This window comes from Ornithorhynchus anatinus, chromosome X1, assembly GCF_004115215.2.
Source record: "Ornithorhynchus anatinus isolate Pmale09 chromosome X1, mOrnAna1.pri.v4, whole genome shotgun sequence".
NCBI lineage: Eukaryota > Metazoa > Chordata > Mammalia > Monotremata > Ornithorhynchidae > Ornithorhynchus > Ornithorhynchus anatinus.
Window position 1 is genome coordinate 96226633 of NC_041749.1, and position 11623 is coordinate 96238255.

The window sequence follows — 11623 nt, forward strand, 5'->3', positions numbered from 1 at the left end:
GCAAGTCACTTAACTTCTCTGTGCCTCAGTTCCCTCATCTGTAAAATGGGGATTAAGACTGTGAGCCCCACGTGGGACAACCTGATTCCCCTGTGTCTACCCCAGCGCTTAGAACAGTGCTCTGCACATAGTAAGCGCTTAACAAATACCAACATTATCATTATTATTATTACATGCTGCTCCGCTTAAAAATTGCTTGGGGAGAAGGGGTTCTGGTTAATAATCAACTGGAATTTGTAAAGAACAAATCTTATCACCATAATCCTTTATGACAGAGAGCCCTGTTAGATCAAGGAGAAGGTAAATATGCAATATATCTTGCCTTCAACAAGGCTTTTGATTCTGTCCCACACAATGTTCACTATGAACTGGGAAAATAAGGTCTAGACTATTAACCATTGTGCACAACTGGGTGAGAGAACATACATCGGGAGAGACTCTTAATAGAACAGTATTTAGTGGGGAGGGGAGCACCTAGGGAAGGTGGGGGGCAAGGGGAGAAACCAAAAACAATAATTCCCATGGGAACTGGCCCTATTGTTTCAGCCATGACATGGATGGGCTAGTTGCCCTGGGTTAGAGAGCATGTAGACATTTCTATGAAGTAACAAAGCTGAGTTAAACTTATTTCACGTGGGTATCTCAGGGAATCTGGCTTTTTTTTATGGGATTTGTTAAATGCTTACTATGTGCCAGGCTCCTACAAAACACTGGGGTAGATAAGATAATCGGCTTGATCACAGTTCCTGTCGCACATAGGGCTCACAGTCTTAATCCCCATTTTACAGATGAGGTCACTGAGGCCCAGAGAAGCGACTTGCCCAAGGTCACACAGCAGGCGAGTGGCAGATCCAGGATTAGAACCCAGTTCCTTTGACTTCCAGGCCTGTGCTCTTTCCAGTAGGCCATGCTGCTTCTGGATGGTAAATGAACCGTTACAGCTCCCGACAGGAATGCTCTGAGTTAACAGCTTCCCCAACCCTTTTAGTTTTCTTCCCCCGAAAAGTGCATAAAAGAATAAGCAGCCCCAGAGAGCCCTCACTACTCTGTCTATTCTCTTCTGTCACTTAGCCTTTCTGGTCATCTTCCTCTTAGGTATTCACGGCCCCAGAGTCCTTTTCCCCTTTCTCCCAGAACTGGTAAAAGACCACCAGTTGCCTCAGCCATCGCCTCTTAACCAAGCCACCTCAACATGATGTAGTCCTCTCAACCTCCTTTCTCCACTTGGTTTTGATGACTTCTCTGGACTCCTATTCCCCTCTAGACTGCAAGCTCACTCTAGAAGGGAACGTGTCTATCAACCCCCTCTCCCTCTGCTCCCCCACTCTTCCCTCTGTTCCTCCCCCTTCCCCTCCCCTCAGCACTGTGCTCATTTGTATATATTACCTTATTTATTTTCTTAATGAGGTGTACATCCCCTTGATTCTATTTATCTTGATGATGTCTTGTTTTTGTTTTGTTCTGTTTTGCTTTGCTGTCTCCCCCATTTAGACTGTGAGCCCGTCATTGGGCAGGGATTGTCTCTATCTGTTGCCGAATTGTACAGTCCAAGCACTTAGTACAGCACATAGTAAGCATTCAATAAATACTACTGAATGAACTCTATTGTACTGTACCCTCCCAAGTGCTTAGTACAGTGCTCTGCCCTCAGTAAGTGCTCAATAAATACCATTGACTGATTCTAGATCTGCTCCACCACAAAATCTCCAAGCCTCTCTAGACCAGACAGGATCTGTCCATTTCACAGGCTCTTCCCTTGTAAAGCGCAGAAGCTCCCCTCCCTAATGTCTGGTTTCCAACTCTCTCGGTACAGCAGGAAGGTAGCCCTAAGCCTTTGATAGTGGTTTTGTTAAACTAGGGCTTCCAAATCCAAGAACTCACAGTAATAGAAAATATAGAGCACTTGCAATATTTGTACAGGGCACTGAACTGGGGTGGGAGGTGGCCAGCACCACTCTGACCCTTCAATCAGTCCATACTATTTACTGAGTGCCTACTATGTGCAGAGCACTGAACTGAGTACTTGGGAGAGCAAAATAGAGTCAGTAAGCTTGATTCAATAGAACAATCGTATTTATTGAGTACTTACTGTGGGTAGAGCACTGTACTAAGTGCTTGGGAGAGTACAGTATAACAGAGTTGGTAGACACAGCTCCCTGACAAGCTTACAGCCTAGAAGACATTAATATAAATTACGGATATGTACATAAGTGCTGTGGGGCTGAGGGAGAGGTGAATAAAGGGAGCAAGCACAAGGGTGACACAGAAGTGAGTGGGAGAAGAGCACGGGCCTAGAAATAAGAGAATAGGGTTCTAATCCCGGCTCTGCCACTGGCCTGCTGTGTGGCCTTGGGCGAGTAGTCACAACCTCTCCTTGCCTCAGTTTCCTCATCTGCAAATGGGGATTCAATACCTGTTCTTCCTCCCCCTTCACTTTTGAGCCCCATGTGGGACAGGGATTGTGTCCCATTTGTTTGTATTGCCTCTTTTCCAGTGCTTAGTACAGTGCTTGACAATAAATTATGGATAGGGGGAATGGTAAGACATAACGATATGTGAGGCTGAGGGTGGGATGAATATCAAGTGCTTAAAAGTTACAGATCCAAGAGCATAGGCGGTACATAGGGGAAGGCAAAATAGGGAAATGAGGGCTTAGTCAGGGAAGGCCTCTTGGAGGAGATGTGATTTTTGGAGCGTTTTTGAATGTGAGGAGAGTGGTGGACTGCCAGTTATGAATGGGGAGAGTTTCAAGCCTGAGGGAGGACATGTGATATTTGTTAAGCACTTACTATGTGCTAAGCCCTGTACTAAGCACAGGGGTAGCATCATCTTCTTTAAACACTATTTGGAATGCCTAAGCATTTAGTACAGTGCTCCACACACAGTAAGTGCTCAATAAATATGATTGATTGATCACTGTTCCTTAAAAAATATCTAACTATCCACTTCTCTTTACATTAAACAAAATCTCCTAGCCATTGGATTCAAGTGTCTCTACCAGCTGAAACCCTACTACCTATATTCTTCCACTACATCCCAGCTCATATTCTTCACTCTTCCCATGCTCACTTCCTACCTCATTTGTGACTCCCTATTGTTCATGCCTTTCCTATTGCTTGTTACTCCCCCCCCCCCCCCGCCACCCTCAAATCAATCAGTCAGCGGTATTTGAACTCTCTGTGCACAGCACTGTACTCAAATGCACCAAACCCCACCCTCCCCACTTTTCAAGCCTCCTAAAATGTCACCTCCTCCAAGATGTCATTCCTTGGCTCTACTCCACCTCCTTGGGAATGTCATCCCTATCGGCCTTTTAAACACTTATGAGCATACCTACTTATTACTCTTGTCTTCATCCTCTGTATCCTCACACATATTTTAACCTAGCTCATGTTTGGTCATCTGTGTCCATTCCCCCAGTCTGTTCCCCCCACCCCGCTCCAAATTAGATGGAGGGAAAGGTCTATGTCTTTTCCTTCTATTATGTGCTCCCAATTCCTTAATCCAGTGCTCAACACCTTACTGGTGCTCAATGAGTGGTTTTGACGATGATGATTTCTGACAGTCTTTCCTCCATGCGACGGGAAGAATTGAGCTCAGTAGATCTAATCCCATGTTATGGCTAGTTGTTGCCAATACCTAAAAACAAATATCTAGTCAATAGAGATAAGCTGACAAAATAGACTTGGCACAGACCATAGCCAATCTATACCTCTATGAATGGAAGCAAACGACATAGTTCTTTTACGGATAGATTCTCATGACTCATCCACTCTGTCTCTTACTAGAAAACCAATTTAAATCTTGTACAAAAGTGAAATTTCTGGTTGGTGCGATGCCTCATTTTGACTGAAAATCCTGACCCAGCATTTCTCACGAAGAGACCTCACGCACCTAGGGAGGGAATCTGTGCAAAAAACCCAGCGAGAAAGCCATATGACACCCTAGAACACCAGAATAATTTCCTTCCGACAAGTCATTAGAGCCACTGCTGGGTGGGTCAGGTTGAGTTCCTTTCTGGGGCACACTAACATGAAGTACCAACCTAAAAGTAGCAGTAGCCAGGACTAATGCTTTCAGAGCCGTGTACTGCTTGCCCCTCACTGTGCCTCTCGGATTGTCCAGGGTGGCGCAGGCTCTTCCATTCTATTCTCCACCCCCCCGTGCCACCCTTGCCTTAAGGGAGACCCGAGAGCACAGACAGGCTGAGCGAGAGAAGACAGTTTCCCCAGCAAAGTTGGGGCATCAGATACTCACCTCGGAGCCTGGGAGCCTCGGAGCCACCACAGTTCATTTCCTGCCAGAAGGCAATCCTGCCCTCAGGCCTAAGAACTGTGTGTTGGCCTGGCCTCGGCCCCTACCTCTTTTGTAAGTCACTTACCGCCCTGCAAACCTCACTCCAGCTTGGCCTGGGGTCCCCTCTGGACTGTAAGCTCATTGTGGGCAGGGAGCGTGATTGTTATATTGTTGTGTTGGACTCTCCCGAGCACTTAGTACAGCGCTTGGCACACAGTAAGCACTCAATGAATACGACCAATTGACCGATCAACTGATTCCTGCTGGGACGCCACATTGCCTCTGGACCAGAAAACTGCCTGTTGTTTACCATCAGGAGAAACATTTCGATCCCGATTACTTTTTACATCAGCTGACGCGTACGATTTCTTTCGGTCTGTAGTTATACTGGCGAAATTGAATAGTTTAATAACTGGGAGTTTGGGCTCATGTTGAGAACATTGCCACATCTTCTGGGGACATTTGGTACTAAGTAAATGGAAAGAGCCAACCCAAGAGACTTTGTCCTAAAAGATAAGGATACCGGGCATTGTGATCAAATTGTATCTATTAACTTAGTTTGGCTGCATTAGATGTTTCAGCCACAGTTGATGCTTGACTTGAGGTGAATCTTGGCAAGCACGGTGCAACTACGCAGATACTGGCTAAATCAGATGGTAGACTTACTAGACTGTAAGTTCCCCGAAGGCAGGGAACATTATAATAATAATGGTATTTAAGCGCTTACTATGTGCCACACACTGTTATAAGTGCTGGGGTAGGTACAAGGTAATTAGATTGTCTCACGTGGGGCTCACAGTCTTAATCCCCATTTTACAGATGAGGTAACTGAGGCACCGAGAAGTTAAGTGGCTTGTCCAAGGTCACACAGCAGGCAAGTGGCAGAGCCGGGATTAGAACCCACGTCCTCTGACTCCCAAGCCCATGCTCTTTCCACTAAGCCATGCTGCTTCTTCCGACTCTGTTACACTGTATTCTCCCAAGCGCTTAGCAGAATCAATAATATTTATTGAGGGTTTACTGTGTACTAAGCATTCGTGAGAGTACAATGTAACAGAGTTGGGAGACACGTTCCCGGCCCACGATGAGCTTATAGTGCTCTGCCGCATAGTAAGTGCTCAATAAATACAATTGATTGACTCATTTAACGAAAGCCTTCTGAATGCGGAGTACTGTACACAATAGAGTTAGTAGACATGATCTCTGTCTTCAAGGAACTGGGGAGACACACTCTAAAATCAAATTCAGGTAAGGGAAGTAACAGAATTTAAAGATCTGCACAAGAAAGGGTTGTGGAGGGAGGAAGGGGAAGTTTCCAAGTGCCTGTGATACAAAAGTGGCAATTGGCCTGGGCGGGGGAGGGGGATAGAGGGTTCACTATTTTGACAGGTTGGTTATGGAAGGGAAGGAGTCAATCCTACTCATCCCAATTCCTGTGATATCCCTATCTGTAAAAAAACAGTTGTTGAAAATATTCCTGTTTTTCTAAAGTCACTAAGGGCTGCTCCCTGTAACTGTGCAACAAAAGATTCACCTGCACAGAAAGTTCCTTGCCCATAGGCTCGATATTGCCCAATGCTTCTGCCTAAAAAACTACTCTTAAAATGAAAGTTTCTGGGACTTTCACATAGTTGTGCACAGCTCTATTAAGTGATTACTTCTCTGGAGTTAAATCTATTTTAACTGATGAAAAGTTGGGATTGTCCCCTTGGGGCATCCATTCCCCTTTTGCTTGAAATATGAAACAAAATGTTCAACAAATAAGTTTTCTCACAACGAAGTTAAATTGGCATAAATAAAGATGACACTTGCAGAATCTGTTAACCACTTACTATATGCCAAGCATTGTGCTATGTGTTGGGGTAGATTCGATACAGTCAGATCAGGCACGTCTCTGCCCACACGGGCTCAGAGTCTAAAGGGAGGGGAGAATGGGGATTTAATCCTCATGTTACAGATGATGAAACTGAGGCACAGAGAAGTGACTTGCCCAAGGTCACACAGCAGGCAAGTGGAAGAGCCAGAATTAGAACTCAGGTTTCCTGACTCCCAGCTCTTTCTACAAAACTACTTAGTTTAGTAGAAACCCATCCCATGACACTACTGTGTAGTACAGTAATAGAACAGAAAGTTAGGTTTTGTTTTGGATCATCACAAATGAGTATCTGAATTATTTTCTAAGAGAAAACAGGAAAAATTAAAACTGAAAAGCAATGTTCACAAATTAGACACCTTTAGAGATTCTGAAATCCTTGCAGGCAGGGACAGGTTATTTGTTTTGTTCTGCTCAAGAGCTTAGTACAGAGCCTTGCATCCAGTGGGTACTCAATGACTATTATAATTCATTCATCGACTCAATTGTTTTAATTGAGTGCTTACCGTGTGCAGAGCACTGTATTAAGCACTTGGAAGTGTACAATACAACAATAAACAGTCACTTTCCTGCCCACGATGAGCTTACAGACTATGGTGGGGAGACAAACATCAATACAAATAAAGAAAATGACAGATATGTATATAAGTGTTATGGGGCTGGGACAGGGGTAAGAGCAAAGGGAGCAAGTCAGGTCAATGCAGAAGGGAGTGGGAGATGAGGAAAAGTGGGGCTTATTCTGGGAAGGCCTCTTGGAGGAGATGTGCCTTCAATAAGGCTTTGAGGGGCAGGAGAGTAATTGTCTGTCAGATTTGAGGAGGGAGGGCATTCCAAGTAACACTTGCCAACATGGGTGGGCCTATTCAGGCCTGTCCCCAGGGGAAGGCTGGAGACCAGACTGCGACAGCACACAGAGGAGGCAGAAAAGAGAGTCTCCCTCTGAGCTTCAAGCAATTCTTAAGAAATTCTTGGAGATGGGCCTTCAATAAGACTTTGAAGGGCAGGAGAGTAACTGTCTGTCGAATTTGAGGAGGGAGGGCATTCCAGGCCAGAGGCAGGGCATGGGCGAAGGGATTGGTGGTGACAGAGGCGAGATCGAGGCACCGTGAGAAGGTTAGCACTAGAGGAGCAAAGTGGGCGGGCTAGGTTATAGGAGAGAAGCGAGGTGAGGTAGGAGGGGGTGAGGTGGCAGAGTGATTTAAAGCCAATGGTGAGGGGTTGCCGTTCGATGCAGAGATGGATGGGCAAGCGCTGGAGTTTTTTGAGGAGCGGGGCCACATGTCCTGAATATTTTTGTAGAAAAATGATCCGGGCAGCAGAGTGAAGTGTGGACTGGAGTGGGGAGATCCAGGAGGCTGATGCAGTACTCCAGGTGGGACAGGATGAGTGACTGTACTAACGTGGTAGCAGTTTGGATAGAGGGGAAAGGGCAGCTTTTAGAGATGTTGTGAAAGTGGATTGAAAATGTGGGTTGAATGAGAAAGAGGAGTCAAGGATAACACCGAGGTTATGGGCTTCTGAGACAGGAAGGATGGTGGTGCCATCTAAGGTGATGGGAAAGTCACGGAGAGGACAGGGTTTGGGTGGGAAGATAAGAAGCTGTTTCGGGCATGTTAAGTTTGAGGTGACAGGAAGACATCCAGGTAGAGATGTCTTGAAGGCAGGAGGAGATGCAATTACTTCTGAAGATCTATAACTTGCTACTCAGAAAATCTTACTAAAGCATCGTGTAAAGTATTGCCCCCTCTCAGAATCACACCTGGAGAGTTTCCAGTACTTTACCGGTCTTGGCTACAGGTGGGAAAGTCAAACAGAGGCCTGTCCATTCCAATCCTAGCTTGGGCAGTGGCTAGCAAGCGGAAGGCACTCTGCTACAACTCAAAAACTCACCTGTGCTGGGCAGCAGCACTGTACTCATTACACTGTTCTACATGCAGTAAATGCTCAGTATATACCACTGTTTGCTTGACAGTGACACTGGGTGGGGCTTTTAAGTAGCTGTGAAACTTCCAGACAACATTTTTGAGAGAGAATTTCTACCAATGCAAGATTCAAAAGCAATAATTTACCAACTCTGTTGCACTCAACCCCCACAAATGCTTAGTACGATGCTCAGCACCCAGTAAGAGTTCAATAGATACCATTGATCGACTGCTTCAGAGGATTGAAATTCACAGAGAAAATACGATTCCCAAATTTCAAACCCTTATTCACCCAAACCTAACAGGCTGGTTTTCAGGTAACACTTGCCAACATGGGTGGGCCTATTCGGGCCTGTTCCCAGGGGAAGGCTGGAGACCAGACTGTGACAGCACACAGAGGAAGCAGAAAAGAGAGTCTCCCTCTGGGCTTCAAGCAATTCTCAAGAAATTCGAAATTCTGGAAGGCCTTGCTACTTCCTATTCCTGCCCAGCAAGTCACTCAATTTGATCTCTGGGAAATGTGCCCCAAATCTACAGAAAAATAACCTCTTGGCTTTATGAGAAATGTAGCCCAAGTTCCTTTGCCCTAGATATTCCTTTTGCCCCTCCTCCAAGGAGAGGTTTGAGTAGCTGTTTTGAAAGACAATGCAGTCCAAGGATACAGTACCTCTTTTGTCCCAAATGTGAAGTGGCAACTTAAGTCTGTTTTCTAAAATAAATCCCCAAAGTTGAACAGTTCTCTCTTTATTAGGAGTCCCACAACACATTTTCACAAGATAAATGCAACCAGATTTTTCTAGTGCTCAAACGGGGACAAGGCTTTCAAATGCAGATAATAACGTATGCTGATGAAGACTGATGAATGAGACCTGAGCGATATAATGAGACTTAAGATGCTGAATCAGCGGCAGCTTTTATTAAGCTCTATACTCACGTGCTTAGGAATATGCAGTACTAGCAAAAGACAGTCGGTCTCTGCCCTTGAGGAGTTTGCAATCTATTGGGGAAGAGAAGTAAACACAAACTGCAAACATACAAAATAGCAGTAATACGACTAATAGATGCTAAAGTAAGCAAAAATGAAAATATAAATGGACCGAGTAAACAAAAACAAGGAGTGCTATGGGTGGCTGATGGGATATGTCCAGACAAATAGGGATTATTTGAGGGGCAGCAAAGTCTAGTGAAAAGTGCACAGGCCTAGAAGTCAGCGAACATGGATTCTAATCCCGCCTCTGCCACTTTCCTGCTCTATGACTGTAGACAAGTCACTTCTCTGTGCCTCAGTTTCCTCAACTGTAAAATGGGGATTCAATACCTTGTTCTCCCTCTCCCTTAGTCTGTGAACTCTATGTGGGACCTGATTATCTTGCCTCTACCCCAGCATTTAGTACAATACCACAATTATTATTACTAGCATTATTAGGTAACTTATTAGGAAGGCTTTGTGATAGGGTGGGATTTAATATGGTGGATTTGATGGGGGAGGGAATTCCATGCAGGGGAAAGAAGTGTGCCATGGATCTAAGACCAGAGCCACAAGTGAGGTGCAGTTAGAAGATGTCTGGTTGCAGTAAAGGGAATAACTGGGGTATGGCGGGAGATGGGAGCAATTAAAGAAACTCCCCATTAAACTGTAAAGTCCTTGAGACTAGGCTACATATCTTTTGCTACTATTGTAGTCTCCCAAAGGTTCGGTACAGTGCTCGGCACACAGTAGGGGTTCAATCAATACTATTTACTGATTCGTAGGTAAGGAGAAGCCAGCTGGTAGAAAACCTTAGAGTCAATGAATGGTCAAGGGTTTTTTGTTTAACACAGGGATCAGTGGGCAGTAGCTGGAGGTTTTCGAGGAGGGGAATGAATACCAATAACTGTGTGCTCCTGTATGGAACATTCAAGAGTCGACATTTCAGGCAGGGCAAAATTAATGCACGTGTCAACAAAGTCCTTCCCCGTCAACACACAACTTCTCTCATCACCCCCTATTTAATTACTTGGTGAGACATGGTTAAAAATAACTTTTTAAAATATAAAAAAAAATTCTCAAACTGAATGCTAGTCACAAGCCCACTACAGATACCTACTGGGAATGCCTAGAATGATGAAATACGGCAGAATTCAAAGGACCCAGATACGCTAGAGCCAAATCGGGAAGAAAAATGGTATAACCCACTGTAACTTTCCTCTTTTGGGTACTCTTTGGGACTGGGCCATGAATGCTAGAGGGTGATGCTATCAATAGAGGTAATGAAATTACAGGAAACCCACTGTGTGCCATCCTGTGTGGCATATTTTTCACTAGCAGTTGTTATCTTCATCAATCCAGGAGGGGATTTTAGGACATTGCGAAATTCAAGACGGGGTACTTGAAATGTATTTTTGTTGCTAAGATCGCCTTAAGTGTGTTCATGTGGAGCTGGATTTTTTTCTGATGTCCATATTTTATTCATTACAGAAAAAACCTCATTCAACAGAACAGTTGGTTCCAGAGAGACAAAATGTGAAATGGACTATTTCTGAAATTTGAACATAGTTGATATTATGTTCTTTGAAATGGCTTAAGAGCTCTACCCAGTGCCCATCTGCTGGCACTTTTTGTCATTCCACTCGGACATTTTCTCTTCTTTAACGTACTTAGTAATTCATGAAAACGCATCACACAGGGTAGTAGCTAAGTTTGGCTCAAAATTTCTTTTGCAGCTACAAAATCAATAGTTTTCTCCACGTCTGACCACCCTGGAATCCATTTCAGCAAAACCCACTTTAAAATCTCAAGGTCTCTGAAGTGACCAGACCACCGACCAAAATACTATGGAGCTATTTCATAAAAAAAAAAATTTAACACCGTTCATTACTTCGGCCACTTCAACTAATTCACCCTTTTACGGTTTGCTTAAAAGCAACCTCGCTGAATGTGGCATCAACACATTTGATTTCTCATTTTGGGGGGCTTTTTTGTTGTTTTTTTTGTTTGGTAACTAGCTTTTCTTTTCAGTTGAGTGCTCCATACCCTTCTTCACAGCTGAAATGTTTTCGGCATCCATTTTTACGACGCTTTGTGCGAATGTGACCACTTGACTATGAGTAAAGCTAAGTCAGATTTCAGAAGATGGGTCTTTGCAAAAAAGATCCCAGTGTCAATAGGTATGTCTGTGTTAGCAAAATGTGATTTGGGGACAGGAAATCTTCAAATCTTCCCAAATGCAGGCATCTGTGTTCACCTTTGAGACATTCCAGACCCCATTCATTCTCTAAATCTGACACCAGAAAATGCAGAAAAGTGCTTTACTTTTTCTTCTCTAACGACATAGCTGGAGAAATGAGTAAATTCGACCTACAACAGCACCGCTCACCTCAGTTGGTAAAAGGGCTAGGGCAGTGAAAATTGCATTGTGCACAATGTGGTCAGCACATCCAACACCAATCAAACCTTGGCCTAAAACACATTTCGGTTTTGGAAAGTGTTATTAACACCCTGACGTGTGGCAACACCGAAATTGCTATTGGCGTTACCCACCAATGACAGAAA

The 11623-nt window shown here is 44.3% G+C and overlaps 1 non-coding gene across 1 annotated transcript; it reads left to right on the forward strand.

Annotated features, from left to right (window-relative positions):
- The first annotated feature begins 7910 nt into the window (after window positions 1-7910).
- Window positions 7911-8048, forward strand: LOC114806761. Its single transcript, XR_003754823.1, has one exon. It is a non-coding gene; the product is annotated as a small nucleolar RNA SNORA7 (small nucleolar RNA).
- Window positions 8049-11623: the final 3575 nt, after the last annotated feature.